We start from the raw sequence: 18,834 nt of genomic DNA, 5'->3' as shown, positions 1-18,834 counted from the left end.
CTTTCTGTAGAAGACTGGAGCACCCGAATGCTTCTGCTTGATTTCTTTGCAGATCTCAGCTGTGGAGCAGAGCTGTAGTAACTATGCTTGTGCCTGAGGGCTCCTGAGACCCTGCCAAGGCTGCCCTTGCCATTTGCACGCAAAAGGCTGAGATTGCAGATGTGAGGACGATACTTTGTTCCCATCACCTTTTCAGGACTACAGCTCGGAAACACCGAGGTAAGAATATGGGACTCTGTATTTGCTCCACCTTGAAATTTTCAGATCCTGTCTTCCAAGTTAAGAAGAAAATTTGGCAAACAGCAACTGTGTCAGCTCCTTTTGGGATAATAAACATCAATCCAATAGACTTGTCCTGCTGGCCTGTCATCTGTTGCAGCAGGGCTGTGGTCAGGGCAATCCTTCTCCCAGTTACGCTTGGTGTATCTGCTCTCTGAATTACATTTTTATCTTAGGTGGCTGTTGTCAGAGGGTGCTGCTGCGCACAGAACCAAGGGCAGAATCCATCCTGCAATCAGTCCTGAAGTCAATGGTACTGTCAAAGAAAACCACTAGCTTTGCAATCCTGCGAACTACTAGAAGCTGGTAAGAGGTGAAGCTCCCTGAGGGAGGAGTGGCCGTTTGGGCCAAATCAATTTTGGTGCTGAGGGAAGAGTGTTTCGGGCTACTTGCCTTGCTTTAGTATGAAACATTTGGCATTACTTCATCTGCTACTTGATTGTGAGCTGAAAATTTGAGGTGGATTTTTATTGCAGAAAGAGGGTGTGGAAAAGTTTAGTCAGCACAAAAGTTTAACCTCGCTAACGAGGTCTATAAATTTGCTGCAAGGATAAGGCAATGCCACTCCCTTTCCCATCTCAGTGCTTATAAAGACAAGCATTTAATCAAAACTCGCTCCGGTACACATGACGTGGTGGTATTCTTCATGTCATACTTACAGCCCAACCTGAAGTTTCAGAACAGAATCGTTCTTTAGGTCTCTGAACAGAGTCTCCAGTATTTTTTTAACTGCTTTATAGTTCCTTTTAAAATTATTTCAACGTGTTCTGAAAACTGAATGTAAAAGTAGGCAGGACTGAAATGTAATATGAAAAAAAAGAACAAAAAGGATTGGGTTGAAATTTCATTTCCAGATTCTCCTGCTTTCACCAGTGTGAAAGCGAGGAGGGAAGCTCTCAGCCCCCAGATGGATTTTCTGACAAGGCTGAAACCAGCAGAGAGCTTTGATTCAATACCGGGAATCACTTCTCAATAATTGTGAGGAGAAAAAAAAAAAAAATTTCTGCTTCCCAGAATGAGTCCGAAAACCCAGTCATTCTGCAAACCTGGTCCAGGCTGGTATTGCTGCCACTGCCCAGCTTGGATTTGAGTGCAAATCTGTCCCTTCTTTCCTAGGTTGCCACGATCTGATAGCTCGTGCTTTGAATTTTCTGCCCAGGGTTGCTGTGCTCTGAAAGCTCATGTTTTGCATTTACATGGGGCTACAAAAGCCTGTGGGCACTGACCGGGCTTTCAAAACCATTTGAGCCGACCTGTCCTCTAGCACCTGGCACTGGGGCCGGTGGCTGATCTCATTTCACTGCTCTGCCATCAGTTCCTGTGCGACATTAGCTAAGTCAATTAGCTTCTGCGTGCATCTGGTTTTCATCTATAAAAGGGGGACAGTAGCAATTTCCTACCTCACAGAAATCCTGTGAAGATAAATATATTATCTTAGGAAGTGCTCAAATGTTAGTGTGATTAGTGTTCCTTTCTATCTCTTTGACAGCCTGTATTTTACAGCCTGGAAGCCTGTGGCCCACCAAACCATAAAGGATCGGAGCTGAAGACCACCAGAGCAACTCCTGGACTGGCTGAGCACAGATGTCATCGCAATGAAAGCCAGAAAAACATGGTTTCTCAGGGACCTGACAAGAACAGAGAGAAATGCAGAGGCAGCAAACCCTGGCAGGAAACACAGAAGGGAGCAGAGATCACTCCAGCGGCAAGCTCGCTGTATTTTGTATATTGTTTGCTTTAACTTACATGTACACCACGTATTTTAGTCTTTCCATTACCATTCATTTAGGGTAGAAAAGGACAGTGAGCTGATATTTCTGGGACTTGAACACATGGAGACCATGTTGCAAAAGATAATTACTCATCTGTAAGTCTGCTTTTCTGAACAAGCGACTGTGTTTCGGGAAGCCTTCCATGAGCCAATTGCCATTAGTACTCCAGATTTTGGCCCTTAGCAGAAGCAGGAGGTCATTTCAATTTCAGTCTCGGTGACCAGCATTCCCAGGGCCTTCTTCTATCACATTTGACTCAGTCAGGAGCAGAAAACTTTTCTCATTTAGTAGCACCCAAAATACATTTACACACCAGAGCAAATTGTCAGGTGGTGCCTTTTTTTTTTGTTGGTTTGTTTGTTTGTTTTTCCCCCCAGTGAACTTACCTTTCTCTTTCAGTATGAAGAGGAGGTAAATGAACTATGAGAATTATTACCCATATTTACGTACCTTGTAGGACCTCAAAGGCATCAGTCAAGAGGGGAGCCTCACTGTGCTAAGCACTGTGCAAAGCCCCAGTAAAATACACCTGTATCCTGACCAGATCTGGCCAGGCAGCTGAGACAAACGATGTAGAAAGGGAGATACTTGTACCTCCTTTCCAGAAGGGTACCCAAGGAACAGCAAACTTACAGGCCTTGGCCAGGAAACAGAAGCAAATACCACTTTAGCGTTGTGACTGCACTTTTACTACAACATTGACTTTCTTCATTCAAGTACAAGCTGTAGCAAAGCAAAATTATGGACAAGTTGTTACCCTCAGCCTAAAGATTCCCCAGACCAGACCACCTAGTGCTGTGGCTGAGGGAGCATCAGGGCTGCCTCTCCAAGGCTGCAGTTCCTTCAATGGGAGAAGAACAGAAATGGGCAACACAGATTGGATTTTATTACTATTTGGAGCAAACCAGTGTATTCTAATAATCCTGTCTTACAAAGGAAATGAAAGAATCTTGGGGGTAATATTGAAAAAATGGTGGGCAGTCAGAGTCACGGCCATATGGTCCTCAAGCTGTGCTGTCAAGCAGATCTACAGATGGAGACGTATTATCTTACATGAGCACCAAGTTGAGCATTGCACCAGGCACTTATGAATCAGACCAGGAGACCCGACAATACAATCGACAATTACTATAAAATCAGGTGAGAAATAGTTATCAGTAAGAATACTCCCTCAAAAAAACCCCAAACAGTTGGAGAAAGGATGAGCTTCCGACAGGCTCTGCAGCTTGCAGATTCAATCTAGAGCATTTAACGAGTTTAGCAACACCTGAAATGAGAAAGGAAGATGTTCTGCCAAGTCTTAAAAAATTTAGAATCATGGTCTTTTCATTTTATACTGATGTACTATGTTAAAGGCAAGCAAACCCCATCCCACAGAATCTATATGCTAGCTGGTTATCAAGCAAGCGGGACATAGGACAAGACTATGGGTGTGTATGTTTGCTCTGAAGAGCTTGATCAAAGGGAAGGAAGAGCTACCAGGAACAGTGACCTCCAAATCAGGCACTGCAAATACACGCTGAGACTTTGCTTTCCGAAAAGCTTACCACTGAAACGGCTGTGCAGGCTGGAGCCATGAGAGCTACGGAGGTGCTGCAGCGGGGTGCTAGAAACAAACTGGTGGATCAGTCTTGGGACTTTAGAACTTTTATACACCTCCTTCCAGAATACAGCTCTGGGGACAAGATGCCAGTGCATCCTGTAGTAAGCAAACTGCTGAAGTGGGTGCGTTTGCTCTGAGGAACAGTGCCCCATGACTGCGAAATCCTCAGACAGGTAAAGGGGTGAAAAGCTGGCCTCCCCATATTCAGCAGAGCACAAAGCACCAGTGCCTATTTGGCTCACGCTATTCATCGCCTTCCAAGTTTTTACGTCATGAAGGCATGGAGTGCATGGGGGAACAACAGGGAGTTTTTGGTGGTAGCTGTATGTGAAAACTCTTTGTTTTGTGATTCAGATGATTAATGGCTTACGCCCATAGGACAATCATTTACCTGCAAGCCTTGGCTAGAAGCTCCAGGGCATCAAAAGTTTATGAGGCAACTCTGTGTCAGTCACATGAATCCACATTTGTGAAGGTGTTTAAGAACCTGCACCTTTAGGAATCTAAAAATATCTTAAAATTAAATCTGTCCTGTAGATTGGCCCAACATTTCAGTGTGTCTACTCAAAAGTTCTTAAGCATCTGACAAGATTGGGGACAAATCTTCCATTTGTTAAGCAGACTTCAAAAACCTGCCGCCTTCATGAAAAATGAGCAGAGGTCAGGTTGACAGGACCCACCTATAAACTTACCAACATGGCTACTGCACAGGGCAGGGGAACAGCTCTGTGAATCCCTGCTCTGGAGTAGGATCTCACGGCTTCCCCGTGGTCCTGCGCTCCGGAAAAATCCTGAAGCGGATCCAAATTCTAACACGGAGAGTGGAGCCCATGGACACTTTGGCAGTGCTGCGTGGCACTCGGCCAGCACCACTTACTCTAAGCTCCGTGGCTTCGCCGTGTAATGCACAGAAGGGCTGTTTCGCAGCAACATTTGGATACTGAGTAGGAAGGAAAATATGCCCAGAACCAAAGGCTTTCAGTGCCGGAGCTTCCCGTCGTGTGGCAGGGGTGTAAGACCGGCTTCAGGTGCTCAGTTTAGGGCAGAGGCGAGTGATGCACGAGGGACAGGGTATGGCATTCTGGAGCGGGAAGCCCAGAGCTCCTCGGAGTGCTCGAAGCAGCCATGCGGAGGCAGGGGAAGAACCTCCGCAAACTAGTTGGTGCTTCGCACCACCCTGCCTGAACGGAGGTGAGGGAACGGCAACAGACCCCTGAAAGGAACAACCGTTACCGCACACGAGGAGAAATCCTGGAGACCAGGGAGGGGAAAAGGATTACGGTGTGGCGTGGGAAATGCCCGAGCCCCCCGGTGCAGCGCCGGGAGCAGGGCAGCAGGGCGAGCCCGCCGAGCACCCCGGTGCTGCCCGCGCTGACGCAACCCCAGCGCCCAGGGAGGGTCGGGCAAGGAGCCAAAGAGCACCGACACAACCGGTGCGGTTGACTCAGCCCCTCCGCCAGCTCACACGGCGGCGGAAACCCCCCTCACTTTCGCCGTTCCTCAGGCCAGGGCCCTGGGCGGGGAAGGGGAAAGGAGCGGAGCAGCGCAGCAGCAGCCACTCGCTTACTGCCCGGGCTGGAACTGCGGGCAGCCGCGGCGCGGCCGGCCTCACGCCGCAACAGGTCTGAGCGCCCCCGTCGCTGCCGCGGACGGGGAGACCCGCCGGCTGGGCGGGGAGGGCTCCGGGCGGACCCCCACGGGCGGGCCGCGCACCGCCCGCCGCCGGGCCACCTCGGCTCCGGCCGACACCCGCCGCCTCAGCGAGCCCGGGCTCCGAGCGCAGGGCTCCCCTCCGAGGCACGGCGGGCCGCCGGTCCCCCGGGGCGGCTGCCCCCGCGCTGGGGGTGGGGGGGCGGCAGGGCGGCGCGGGGCCCCCCGGCTGCGAGGCCGGGTTTTTCCGGCGGCGCCGCCAGAGCGCCCGCCCCGGGCCGCGGCCGCGCCCTCCCCCGCCCCGCCGGGCCGCCCCCCGCCCGCCCCCGCCCACACCTGGCCGGGGCGGGCCCTGCCCGCCGGCTGCGGGCCGACTCGGCGGCCAGGGCGGGTGGCGGCGCAGCGCAAGGCCGCGGCGGAGCGGAGCGGGGTTCGGCCAGGAGCAGCGCCGCGCCTCGCCGCGGGGCCGAGCGCGGCCAGCCGGGGCCCGGCCCAACCCAGGTGAGCCCGCGGGCGGCAGGTGGCGGCGCGGCGGCGGCGGCGGGGCGGGCCGGGCCGGGCTGGGCTGGCGGCGGGGCGGGCGCGGCGCGCGGCCCCGGCGGGGGCGGGCTGGCGGCGGCGCGCGCGGAGCGCGGTCCCGCGCGGCGGCGGCGGCGGCGGCTGAGGCTGAGGGAGGGGACGTGGAGCGGAGCCGCCGGGCGGTCGGTCGGTGGGGAGCGGAGCGGGTTCTCGCGCGGCGCCCGGAGGCAGCATGCGGGCGGCGGAGCCCCGGAGCCCCGGTAAGTGGCTCGGCTGCGGCGCCCTCCCCCCCTCAGCCCCGCGCCCGGCTCCCGGCGCGGCGGGATCGTCTCCCGGGGAGCCGCCAAACTCCGCCGCCTGTTGAGCCCCGCGGATCGGCGCTCCCGAGCGCCGGCCCCGCCGCCCGCCTCGGCCCCGCCGCCGCCCCGGGTGCCCCGCGGGGGCCGCCGTGCGCTGCCGGAGCCTCCCCCCGCCCGCCGGGGCCGCCACGCGGTGCTTGGCGGCCGCCGGCTGCGCCCCGCGGGGCCTCTCCGGGGATCGGCGGGGAGCAGCCAGGCACCTGCCGGCGCCGCGCTGCCGGGGGCGCGGGGCTCGTTGCCGCGGCGTGACCTTCCCGGCGGGCTGCGGCGCTCGGGGCAGCCCCGGCGGGCGGCCCTCCTGGCGTGGGTTGGGGGGGGGCCGTGTCCCGCGGGGCGCAGTCCTCACCGCCGCGGGGCGTCCCGGGCGCGGTGCCCCCGCCGTGCGGGGAGGCGCGGGGCGAGCGGCAACGGCCCGACCCGTTTCCCCCGCGCTGGCGCCGGCCGTTCCGCGCCGGGAGGAGGGAGGGCGCTGCAGCGGGGCGCGAGCCGGGCGGCGGGGGGCGGCAGATCGCGCCTTCACCGCCCCCCTCCCCCGGCGGGGCGAGCGGCCGCCGCCTGGGAGAGCGCGGGGCTGCCGGGCGGCGGCGTCTTGGGTGGCGAGAACAAAGGGCCCCCGGCGGGAGCGGGCCGGGAGCTGCGCCCGGCGTGCGGCTCCCAAACCCGGGCGGGCGGTGGGGTTCACCCCCGGGGGAGCGCGGCCGCAGCCTCCCCCCGCGGCCAGCCCCTGCCCCGCGGCCGCCCCTGCAACCTGTTGGACCGCCCGGCTGGTCGGGAGCCCCGGGGGGGTGCCCCGGGGGGGCGGGCAGTTCTCCCCCGGGGGAAGCGAGGGGGTGCCGGGTGGCGTGGAGGGGCGCTCGGGTGGGCTCCGGCAGCCGGAGCGGAGCCTGGAGGCGAGCGCTGCAGGCGGGCGTGATTGCCTTCCCGCACCCAGAAACTGTTGGACCCAACTTGAAGCAGTTCAGATACCTGGCGAAAATTGCATTTAATGCAAGAAAGTCTTTCTGCGCTCTTACACGGAAGATCTGTTCCCGCAGACCTCTTGTGTGGAAAAGATGTGCTCTGTTTCCAGGAGACTGACTGGGGCAGCTGTTTTAAAGCGGTTTGGGGTTTTAGATGTAACCAAATGAAGCTGTATGGTCAGTATCAAATAAAAATGTTCTCTTGTCAAGTGTAGAACTGAGCCATAAAAAGGGATTTAGCCTGAAGATAACTGGATAATCAAAGCTTCTGATGTAAGTTGTGTTGAATATTTGCTGGTTTAGAGATCTCTGAAGGTGGCCTGCTTGAGCAGGGACGGTGAGCAAATAGTTTCCTTATGCTTGCTTGTATAACCACCTTTGTTCATTTTTCAAGGTAAATGTTAGAGAAATGACAAATTTAAATTGAGATTACTAAGGTCTGGTGCTGCAGATGGCTTATCTTTGTGTCTGGTTACTGGTGATTGTTCCAAGCCTACCAGTGTGGCTTTGAAAACAGCTTTTTAAATAAAGTCCATTGCACTCCGTACGATAATGCAGGAAATGTGTGGCTCACGAGGATGGTTTTATGGAGGGAGCGAGTGTACTTCAGTCCGGCTTCACTATTTCTGCTGTGGTGGTTGGCTGTGGGGCTGAGGACGTAGGAGTAATAGATATCTGTACACTGAAGTGCGCGATCAGCAGTCTGAACTTCAAAAGCAAGAAGTAAAATCTGTGTGGCAAAGCGGCTGGTGTGTGATCTGGATGTGTGATGGGTGACAGTGTTGGATTATTTAAGTTCTCAGTTTCTGCCTTTAACCAACCATCTTAAAGTGCAAGTTTCTTAGCGTACGTCACTGGCATGCGTCCTGGTCGTTGAAATAGGATGCAGCATGACCGTACACATGAAGGGGTTAAAACAGCTTATGGCCAAAGAGTTAATGCATCACTTCAGCTCAAGAGATTTTTATAATTCAGCTTAGTTAGAAATAGTGCCATCTGCCCTTTTCTTTGCATGTGCGTGTCCATAAATATGTCTTGGATAAATACTGGTTGGGGCCGTTAGCAAAATAGTAGAAGCCAGAGACAACACTTTATTCTTATGCATGTTGCCACTGAAAATGACAAGTTTCTGGAAAATCAAAGTAGAAGCCATCTGACATTGTGTCTGCATTTGGTTGTGGTGTGCAGGTATTTTTAAATTTTTTATTTTTATTTTTTTTGTAACTATGTCCTGCTTTTGGGAATGTGAGGTAACTGTCATTGGCTAAAGCAGAGAAGACAGTCAAAGCTTGCGATTATAAGGAGAAAGATCTAAGCTTGTGGGTAACGGAGAAGAAATGTTTTCCTCTTTGTGTCCACATAATGCAGGGCTGTGGGAAGATATGCTTAATGAGGGTGATTATTGCTGTGGCTTTCCATAAATCCACTTGTAATGGAGGCTTTGTACAGTTACTTCTGAATCTGTACATTTAAAAACTGCAAATAGCGATAATGGAGTTGGCTAATAGCAGACTGTCAAGTAAGTGCAATCCTTGTGATAATGTTCAGCCATAGATCTTCGTTTAAGCATTACTTTTAAGCAGAAAATGCTTCTTGTAGGTCATAGTATATGCAGTTGGGAGGAAAAAACCCCACAGTTGTTGCTGCTTGTTCTTGAATCTTAACCAGCTAACGTTAATTGTGGAATGGGTACTTTTTCTCTCCAGCTTTTTAATGGATAGCAGAAGATGTATGGATTGGTAGGTCTATTTGATGCAAATTTAGATAGTAGAAAGGAATAATAATAACAACAAGCTTTAAAAAACTGACTGAAGAGATCTACTCGAGCAGTAAACCTGTGGCTGTATGCAAATTAAAGTTGGGACTTGCAGATTTTGAAGAATTGCAAACTTCCCTGTAAAGCACTGGAGTGAACTGAATGCCACCAGGCGAGTCTGAGCTGATCTTGTTAGTAGTATTAACCAGGACAGACCTTTCTGTTTCACTGTTTTTTTCAGTGCCTCTTAGAAGCCAGAGTTGAGAGTTAAATTACTCATGTCTGTTTTGCAACTTAAAAGGTAAGACAGTAGGGAGAATTTTTAATGTGATACCTGACCCTGGTGCAGAAGGATGTAATATCACATATTGTTTTCAAGTAAAGCACTCATAGTAGCTGCTGGATGTTTTTTATATTGTTTTGAATGAATGCAGTTTTAACTTATGTAGCTAAGAAACAGCTTTTGAAGAAATCTGCAGTGTGAGTTGCTTATGTTTATGTTTGGAAGAATTCATTGAGAAATATTTGTGATGCTCACCATCGTTGCTTACTCTCTTCTAAAAGCAACACCTTGACTTCCATCTTTCATACACTTTGTGACGACTCCTTATGTGGGTTTACTTTTGCTCAAAATCTGACCGTAAAAGTAAGCTTTGTTTCTACAGATCTTAGTGCAGTGTTCAAATCCTAAAATGTATGCTTCCTTTCCAGTAAAAACTTATAATTACATGGGGTGGTAGCTAACTGGAAAGTATTGCAAAACATATGTAAGAATACTGTCATACAAACTCTAAAACTGACGAATGACTCACTGTGCCAGTGCTATATCAAATTCTATCTATACACAAGATTTAAATGACAAGTTTACTTTAGGCAAGGAATATGCAATTTTCTTGTACTTTTTTTTTTCTTTTTTCCTTTTTTTCCATCTAATGTCAAGTGAGCTTAATGAAATGGTACATGTGGGCATACAGGAGGCACCAGTTGTAGAGCTTTAATGAGCAAAGGGAACAAGCACTGCTTGGCTCTATTTGTGAAGATGATAGAGACATAACTATTCGGTATATTAAAAACCAAGTTCATGGTACTGATTCGTATCTTGAGACATTTGTTTCTTTTAATTTACCTCATCGTGATTTGTTTATATGCATTTACTAACATTTTTTCTGCTTTTGTTTTCTATAGAGGGAGGTACTTGTTTTTTTAGCAGTATGGATATTCATCTTTACATATTTGTATTAGTTGAGTTTCTAACTGTCATTTCAGAATTTTGGCAATATTTTTGTGAATAAAATTCAGGTCACTGCCAAAATGAAAATGGGATGATGTTCAGCTTGGGAAAGGGGCCTATGTTTGTAAGTTAAAGAGGAAAAGACCGCTTTCCACTGCAACAACACAAGTTTTATTCATGCCTTTGACTCTGTGAGTGTGATTTATCGTGAGAAGCTTCACAGAGCTTTGGAGACCCACCCCAAAAACCCAGGACATGTAAACAGGCAGTAACATCCTGTAGCTGGGAATCCTGTGTGAGCTGGGTGGAGGACAGGGAAGAGGAGGATAGGGGAGACTGTGGAGTGGGGTATTGTGGACTTGTGCTGTTGTGTGTCCCACCTGCATCTCTGGATGCCAGGGTGCCTGGTGAAGTGCACGTGAGGAAGCCTAGCCTGCAAAGCTAAGGAACCCAGTATCCACTCAGCTATCGGTGGAAGACTTAAAACTCTTCACAACCTCTTCTTTTAATTTCTGATATAGCCATAATCCATTCTGCCACACAGCCTATCCCTTCTGCTCTCTGTTCATCGTCGTCTTTCTGGACTGCGGGGAGGATGTTGTGCATGTCCTTTGTCTTCACCTTATGTTGTTCATGAGAGCTGCAATGACCAGTGCCTGCAAATGTTTTTACTGTCTGTAGGAAGGTTGATGTCTCCTCGGGCTGTGAAAGGAGGCTTAGGAAGGGAAGCTGGAGCAGTTGCTATTTAGTGCCAGTGTGCACAGAGTGTATACACACCTGTGCATTACTGAAAAAAAAAAAATGAAACAGGTCTTGCTCCTTCAAGGACTCTATTATCTGAGAACTTTTCTAAAGATCAAAAATACAGAGATAAGTTAGGGTTTTTGGAGCAGAGCATGGAAGCAATGTACATAAAAAGCATGGTTGAGAGCAAAATTGACGAGCATCTCCTGATACCTGGGCTTGGTGCTTGGAGGAAGTAGCTCTTTTTGGATGCTTTCATTAAGTGCAGTCCACTGTATAGCTGAAACAGCTGAATACAACAATACCATTAATCTGGGAAGCAATAGGGTGGTCCCACTTTTATTCTTGTCCTTCAGCAGGCATAGAAGCTTCCAGCTTACAACCTGCCCAAAAGACATTTATTTCTTGGCACAAAATTTCAGCTGCAGCTGGCAAGTGGGTAAGTACTTTCTTCCAGCTTTATTGAGAAAGAGGGGAATTATTTAGGCTGGCACAAAAAGTTTATAGTTTGGAGTTGTCAGATGAAATTGAACAGAGAAAAAATGTGAAGGCTGGGCATGTGGCATCACTCTTTGAGAAGTAGCGCTGGAAATCCCATCATCACTTGAAACCAAACAAAACATGCATGTGCTTGACCATGGTGAGGAATTATCTATTGGCTTCATAGGCCTCTCTTCCATATTTTATTTTTTTTTTATTCTTGCAAGTGTAGTGTTTGACACTGAATTGCATGTGTGTATACAAAGGGTAACATCTGTTCTATTTTATGAGATCCATATAGTGCAGTTGCTTTTATATCCCTCCAGTGTATGGATTCTTCTCTTGCGTGTCATCCTCGCTGCTGAAGGCAGCCAGGCACTTGAGCTTTGTAATATTTCTTCTCTCTTCAGGAGCAGGAAGTTATTCATGGGATGGTACTTGATTCTTCAGTTAGATTTCCTCACAAAATTAGATCTTACAGTGTTTTGGAAAAGCCATTATTTTTCTAGAGGGTTTTGTGAGTAGGGGATGGAAGAGGGATGATTGTGTGGCTCTTTTTCTGGAGGAGTTTTGGTAATTATGTCATCAGATTAGATTTTCTGCACCTACCTAGAAGTATTTTGATAGGATTGGGAAGGTAAATAAGATCTTAGAAGTATGAGAGAGGCTAGTTTAGTGTCTGGATTTTAGGGTATATATTTATAAATACTTTTTTTTTCTTTAAATTACCTGGCAGATATTGTACTTCTGATCTTTTTATCTTGAAGGAGAACTGTAGAATTGGTAAAGGGGATCCTTTTGGACGTAGTGTGTTAAAGAATGTGTTGGAGGTGTTATGTTCTTGGAAGGCATGAGATGGGGGAGAAAGGAGGAAAAAGTGACCTCTTGGATGGAGTTCTTGCTTTTTTATACAGTGCTGTTTTCTTCAAATACAAAGGAGTTATGTTTGTTTGTATCTTACTAAGTAACATTTGTTTCACCAAATTTGATCAAAGTTTTAGTTGTTGCAGAATCAATAATACTTCTCTTACCTTTAGGAAAAACCTGTAATTTATGAATGTACTGTATTGTATTTTAACTACTTGTAATACAGAACTGCAAGATTACACAAATCGACTGGAAGATGCATGCAAAATCCAGTAATACATTTTCCGTGTAAAAGTTCAGTGAAATATGAAACGATTACCATAAACAGTGAAAATTGGCCTCTTAAACCTATGAACTAGAAGGCGTGGAAATAATTTTGTAATATATATTCTCATTGGTTTTGTTGAGGCTGTTCTTGGCCACCACCAAAATTCCTTTACAGTCTGAAGTATTCTAATCTCTGTGTTATTATGTGGTAAAAAGATGTCCTCGTCAACTGGTATTTAACCTGAGGAGGAAACATGCATTTTTAAACATGCATTTTGGATACTGTCTCCTCACTAGCCTTGTTCATGGGTAGCTTCCAATTAATAAAATGCAGATTTGAAGAATTACACCTAGGGAGACAAGTATTTCAGCAGATCGTGGAGTTACAGCTGTAGTTCTGCCTCTTGATGCGAAGGTAGAATTACAAACTTTTGAAGGAAAGTTTGTTGCCTTGAAGTGAGATGAGATGGAAGATATTGGTGAGATGGAAGTCTGTAGCTAACAGAGTTGTTGCTCTTGTTGGTTTGTGTTTTCTCTGGACTCTGCTATGCCTTTGTAGCCTGTAAAACTACATTTTATGCTTTGGGTGCAGTTAAGGTAGAGTACCTGTTTGAAGTCTTTTGGTTGAAAAAAAGTCATTTTAGATTGGCTGTTCATTAACTTAAATTTCCTGAGGTCTGTCCTGTTGCAGGGGGTTCATTTCAACATAGGTCAGTAGGTACCAGATCCTACTTTTTCACCCAGACAGATCAAGATAGGGAGAACTCATGGAAGCCTCTAGCATGGCCATGATTTTGGCCGCTTTTTTTTTGGTTGATGCAAAGCATAGCTTTCTGTTATTCATAGCTGGATTTTGGATGAGAGTGAAGCGAGTGTGGGCTCTCACTGCCCCCACATTTGAGTGGGCAGGTAACCGTCCTTTGCACAGAGATGTCTACCTCCTGACAGGGAGCATCACACTTTGTTTTCCTTTTGCTGCTGCTTGCCCTGTTGGTCTGGGTCTGTGGCCGAGGCTCTGACGGCAAGGGCACCTCTCGCCTGCGTGCAGGACAAGTGCACAGAAATGTAACCTGTGTGCCTCAGTGGTAAAACTCCAGCAGCTCTATAGGAGCAAGCTGTTACTTCCAATAATTATACTTGGCAGCTACCATGTTTCTTATCTGAAGCTTTTTCTTTGTCAACACTATAATAAAGTATGCTGCTATCCTACCTCTGTGCCAGTCTTTTTCTTATGCCTATGGAGGGAATAAGGAGCATTATTATAAGAAGGGAGAGTTCTGAAGGGTTAAATGGCAGCAGCCAGTCATGGGTTTCTAGTGCTCCCCCACCCCAGTATCAGAAAGCTGGGCATCCTTTAGGAGCAGCATTTTACTAAAGAGCGATCACAAGCAGCTTCATTGGCCAAAACCATACAGGTGGGTGAATGTTTGTCTTAAAATAACTTGCATGGAATTACAGGGATTAGCAACTTGACTGCAGTGACGAAAAACATCTTCAGTACACTAGAAATTGTGAATTGTGTTTCATTTGCTTAGGCCATTAGGTGTTTAGGGCAGCACCATGAATTGTACGGTGTTAAAGAATACATTGCACAGCAGTTATGTTGCTGAAAAGGATTTGTAAGTATAAGTTTGAATTGGAGATATTTTTTTTTCCTTATTAAACTTTGAAGAGTTGTGCTTTGAAGACCAGTGGATTTCTGATGCCTTTTAAACATTGTCTACAAGGAGCAGGTGAGGTGTCTCCTGACCTGTTTTGCTCTTCCCCTGCGCTTGAGCTGATATCTATTATATGTTTGTTTTAGATGTTCTGGTTTTGGCATTTAGGTGATAGGATGGGCTGACACAACTGTGTGGGTTATAAATGGAGGATGAGCTCTCAGATATTGGCTTTCTTTGTGTCTGAAGTGAGTTAACAGCCTCTTGGATTCTTGTTGCACAGTGTAATTAAAATAAACACTATAATGCTAATCATTTATGTATTTTTGCCTGTGGGTGAAGTTTTAAATTAGAAGTAGCTATACTTCGGTGGAAGTGGATTTTTTTATTTATTTTATTATTATAATGTTGCCTGTTTGCAGTCTGGTAATATTTCTGTGAGAGTGCATAAAAAATATTGCTAGGCAGATTTGTTTTTGTTTTTTATTACCTAATTGTATATTCTAGTAACGATGTAATTATTGCTTTTAACAAAAACTGCCTGACTTGAGTGTTTAATTCCATCAGACTCAAGCAGTCACTGATGAGGTGATAAATGATAGGTTATATGTAGAAGTAGATTTGCAATCATTTGCTGCTTTGGGGGAAAAAAAAATGTTTTGTTTCTGTCCAGTGACTAATGTTGAAAATCAAAGCGGCGCACCAGATGTTTTTTCTAATGACTGTGGTTCAAGGTCTCTTTTGTATGGAGGAGGGTTTTGCCTGAGTTTGTCTTTTGGCTTTGAAGTTTCTCTCGCTTGTTAACGCAGCACTCCTCTAAATCTTTTGCCCTGGACTTCTCTGTGGGCAGGTTTTATGGAAGAGCTCGTTTCCCAACCCTTCGTGAGTCTCTCAGCTCCCGGTTCATCGGGAGGTGGAGGGGCAACAGCATTTTTATAGTGTGAGCTGAGCACTTCCATTCACTTGTGTTTATTTCATAGAATTAAAACAAGAATAAGTGTTTTGCTTTATTTGTTGATGTCTGATTAGGAATTAGTGGAAGAAACTGAATCGCTGGTGTGATTAATGGTAGGTTTTGTTTCTGATGTATGAAAGGACTCATTGTCTGAGGCTTTTCCTCCATTGCACTCTGCCTAATCCTGCTGAAATCACGCTAACGATGGCAGTGCTTGAGGCTCCTTGTCTTGCTTTCCTGCGTGCTTAATCATACAGCTGGAAGAATTTCATCTTCCAAGGGATGGTTGCTTCTCATGCCGAATCTGCTGTCACATTGTAGGGGCCTTGCTAGGAAGGTGGGCATTAGTTTGGGGGGGTCTCGGCGGGGAGAGGGTGGTTAATCTGAAATCTGCAAACTGATCTAATTTATGCTACATTTGGGTTCTGAATCTGGGCCTGATAGTTTTGTTAACACAAACTCTTTGCAGCCGTGGCTGAAGGAGGTGAGCTGCCTCATTGTAACTTTTTAATTCCTCCCAAATTTTTGTTAGATCCACTTCCTGCAGTTGCTGAGGTAGTACTTCTACAGGGAGGAACTTTAAAATTGCTAAGTGTGTGTTTTCAAAAGCAATTTAAAAAGTTGGAGATGCGTAGAAATGAAGACATTTCTAAAGTACATGGCAAGAAACTATAGTGGACACAACTGTTTCTTTTTGAGAAAAACCTGGAAGAAACACAATACCCCATCCCATGAACATTAGCCTGCCTTTTCCTCTGAATCAGGTTGTCACTCCAAGGTCTCAGAGTGATTTAAAAACATAAAATAAACTCCCCTGAGGAATCTATTAAAAATTATGTGGTTCACTGGACATTCAGTGCACGTTCAGTCTTGGAATCCATTACATGTCTGTAAAAAAATAGTCTCCGACGAAGTTGGTCTGAGTTGTGTCCCTTTTGGCAGGTGGGCGTGAGGGAATTCCGTTGTTTTATTTTCCAAACAGAAGTGTGCAGAATTAATATTGATTTTTATTATAGTTGTCTGCTAGAGCCACTGTATCCAGGGGTTGTATGTCAGTTCTGCTTTTCTAGTGGCAACGTTCCCTTTTCCTTTGGTTGAAGTCTGTAGTTGTGGAGCTCTGGAAGTAATTGGGAAACGCTGGTTTTTTTTTTTTTTTTTTAATCCTTTGAATTCAATTTGTAAAGCTTTATTACCTAGAATTAAATTCTTATCAGGTTGAAATGGGGCATAAATTCTTGTTGAATGGAGACAAATGCTATTAGGAATCGGTGAAACTAAGCTATATTTTTAATCCTAGATTTATTTTCATTTCTGCTGTTGTACATTGAAAACACTTTAGATCTACTTTGTCTACCTGTGTTGGTATTTTCTTGTTCTGATAATTTTTAATGGTTAAGTCTGGGAGAGACAATGTGTGTTGGATTCCCACTGACGGTGCGGTTGTGTGCTGTGACACGGGTTACGTTTCTGGGTGCCTGGTGTAGGTGTTGTCAGTTCCCATCAGCACGTGCTGCCTTTGTGTACCGAAGAGACTTCTCATGTTACTGAGCAAAAATATTTCTTTTGGAAGAACTTTCCCATGTTTTCAGCTCATGATGGAGAACTGTGACATCTGCTTTGTTCGTTTTTGATTGCAAATATTCATAGTTGCTCAGAGCTCAGTAGTTTTTCAGAGCCTAGAGTCAGGTAAGGACTTAAAACACAAATAATGGGCAATCCCTTTGGATATGCAAGTTTATTTGATTAACCCACCTGACCCACAGCATTCGAGAGCAGTTAAATATTTGGACAGTCAGCAGTCCTGTTAGTCATGTTTCACTGGGTGATGGCCACCTCCATTTCTGGTTTGCTGCTATTGCCAGGTCTTGTGCCATCTTGAAAGGGAGCTGGTGCGTGTGTGTGGGAGCACAGCGGGTGCTTTTGGGGGTGTTGCTGACCCAGGCTCCTGGGAGCAGCTGGGGATCCATGTTGCGGCAACAGCATCATCTGTGGTGGGTAAGGGATCGGAGGCAAGGGAGAAAATTGTTAATTGCAGATTGTCAACGCTGTGAAGGCTGGCTCATAGATAAAGTTACTACCCTAAGCAGAAATAGCAACGCTGCCCTGAGAAGTGTAAAAGACTTGTCAAAACCTAATCTAATCTCCTGCATTAACTGTACATTGCAATAATGAATAAATGAAATTCCAGCAAGCTGAGATGGTCCAATTTTAATAACTTCTCAAAAAATCAGAATGAAGTATTGCACTGGAAGAGGCATATCAGGGTTATCCAAATTTCTTTCTATGGAATCGTTTTTAATTTTATGCGAGCGTACACTAATGGTTTAAGAACTCATTTGTCTCCTTGTCAGCTGCTTGACCGGTGTTTTAATACGAAAGACATGGGTTTATTTTGAACCGGTCTTGTTTTTCTGTAGGTGTTGCAGCCAGCTGGAAAATTGTTTGACTCTTTAACTGCTGTGGTTTTGATGCAGTGTCTACTGTAAGAATGTAAGATTTATGTAAAACCAGTAATGCTTTCAATTGTTGTATTTCCATCTAGATTCAGGGGAGGGGAGTAGCTCTTCATGCTGAAGCACTCAGTCTTGCCCTTTTTCTGAAGATCTGTGGTAACTCTCTGTATTATGACTAGGTAAAATTCCAGTCCTTGCCAAAATCTGAGGAAAGTAAGGAGAAAATAGCTGCTGCAATTGTAACTTGCTGCATTTCTGGATGCATTACTGAAGCTGTGCTGGTAGAAATATGGCTAGTAGGTTTTATGGGAGAAAAAGCTAGTACAAAAAAAAAAAAACCCAAACCCTTTTGGGATTCAAATGTGTTTTTAAAAACACTGATAGTACCTTTCTGTCTATTCTGGCAAGAAAAGAACGTGATTGTAATGTGTTTTTGTCATACAGGTTTTGTGAGTGACTAGACAGGATTCAGCTCTGAATTCCTAACTTTGGAGTGTCCAAACTGTGCATAATTAACTTAAAAGTCAGGTTTTGGAGATGCAAATGTTTCAGAAGAAAATTAATGAGAAATCTAGTGTAATGTGCTACTGTTTTTCAGTATGGTTTTCTCACCTGAAATTACTGAGTTAGAACAATTTTAGATTTAAAATATTTATTAAATTTTGATTCTGAAATGAGCTGTGAACAAGTATTCTCCTGTATTTGTGGTCTCAAAGTGAAAAATGTTTTGATTAATAGAGCCACTACATTAGTTTTTATGGTAGTTTGCTGTGACACAAATGCAGTTTCTAGGTGTGCTTAAAGATGTGAGATTGGCAGACTTTCTGCTGTATCTTTTCACCTAATTGCTTTATGGGTGTGCATATAATCTTGTTAATTGAACTGTTTTTATGTGATCGCTAAAGCATCTCTGAATGGGTAAAAAGTGCTTTTTATGGACCGAGGGGTTCGTGGTGTGGTATCAGTTGTGCGGTGGGTGTTCGGGTGCTGCTGTTAAGAGAAGGACAGTATGGTGTTGCTCTGCATCTGCCTGGGGAAATGCAGTTGTCTGAGCCGTCGGAAAAGAAAACAAAATAGTTTGCCTTGGTGTGAAATAACTCACACAGCTCAGTTTCTCAGTGCTGTCTTTTGTGTGTGTCTGTGTGAGGAGCAAATGTGTTTGCAGGGTGGCTTTGTCCGTTAATGGCATGATGGAGGGGTGCAGAGCTCCTGGAGGGGATGACAGTAGGTGTTTGTCAGGTTGTTGTGCTTGCCTTCTGATGCCACAAGACCTTCTCAGAAG

The 18,834-nt window shown here is 46.4% G+C and overlaps 1 protein-coding gene across 7 annotated transcripts in view; it reads left to right on the top strand.

The window, feature by feature from the left end:
• Positions 1-5,676: 5,676 nt before the first annotated feature.
• PTPRF (protein tyrosine phosphatase receptor type F) overlaps positions 5,677-18,834 on the top strand; it is a 392,669-nt gene continuing 379,511 nt past the window's right edge. For 5 of the 7 annotated variants that reach the window (XM_056355795.1, XM_056355799.1, XM_056355797.1 and 2 more), the window contains exon 1: positions 5,953-6,083. The gene's annotated coding sequence lies outside the window, so the exon portion shown is untranslated. Of the gene's footprint in view, positions 5,806-5,952; positions 6,084-16,969; positions 17,091-18,834 lie in introns of those variants that run through there. The other 2 variants (XM_056355793.1, XM_056355794.1) reach the window with 2 other exon arrangements.

Source organism: Falco biarmicus, chromosome 11, assembly GCF_023638135.1.
Source record: "Falco biarmicus isolate bFalBia1 chromosome 11, bFalBia1.pri, whole genome shotgun sequence".
NCBI lineage: Eukaryota > Metazoa > Chordata > Aves > Falconiformes > Falconidae > Falco > Falco biarmicus.
This window is presented reverse-complemented; position numbering and strand designations above follow the sequence as displayed.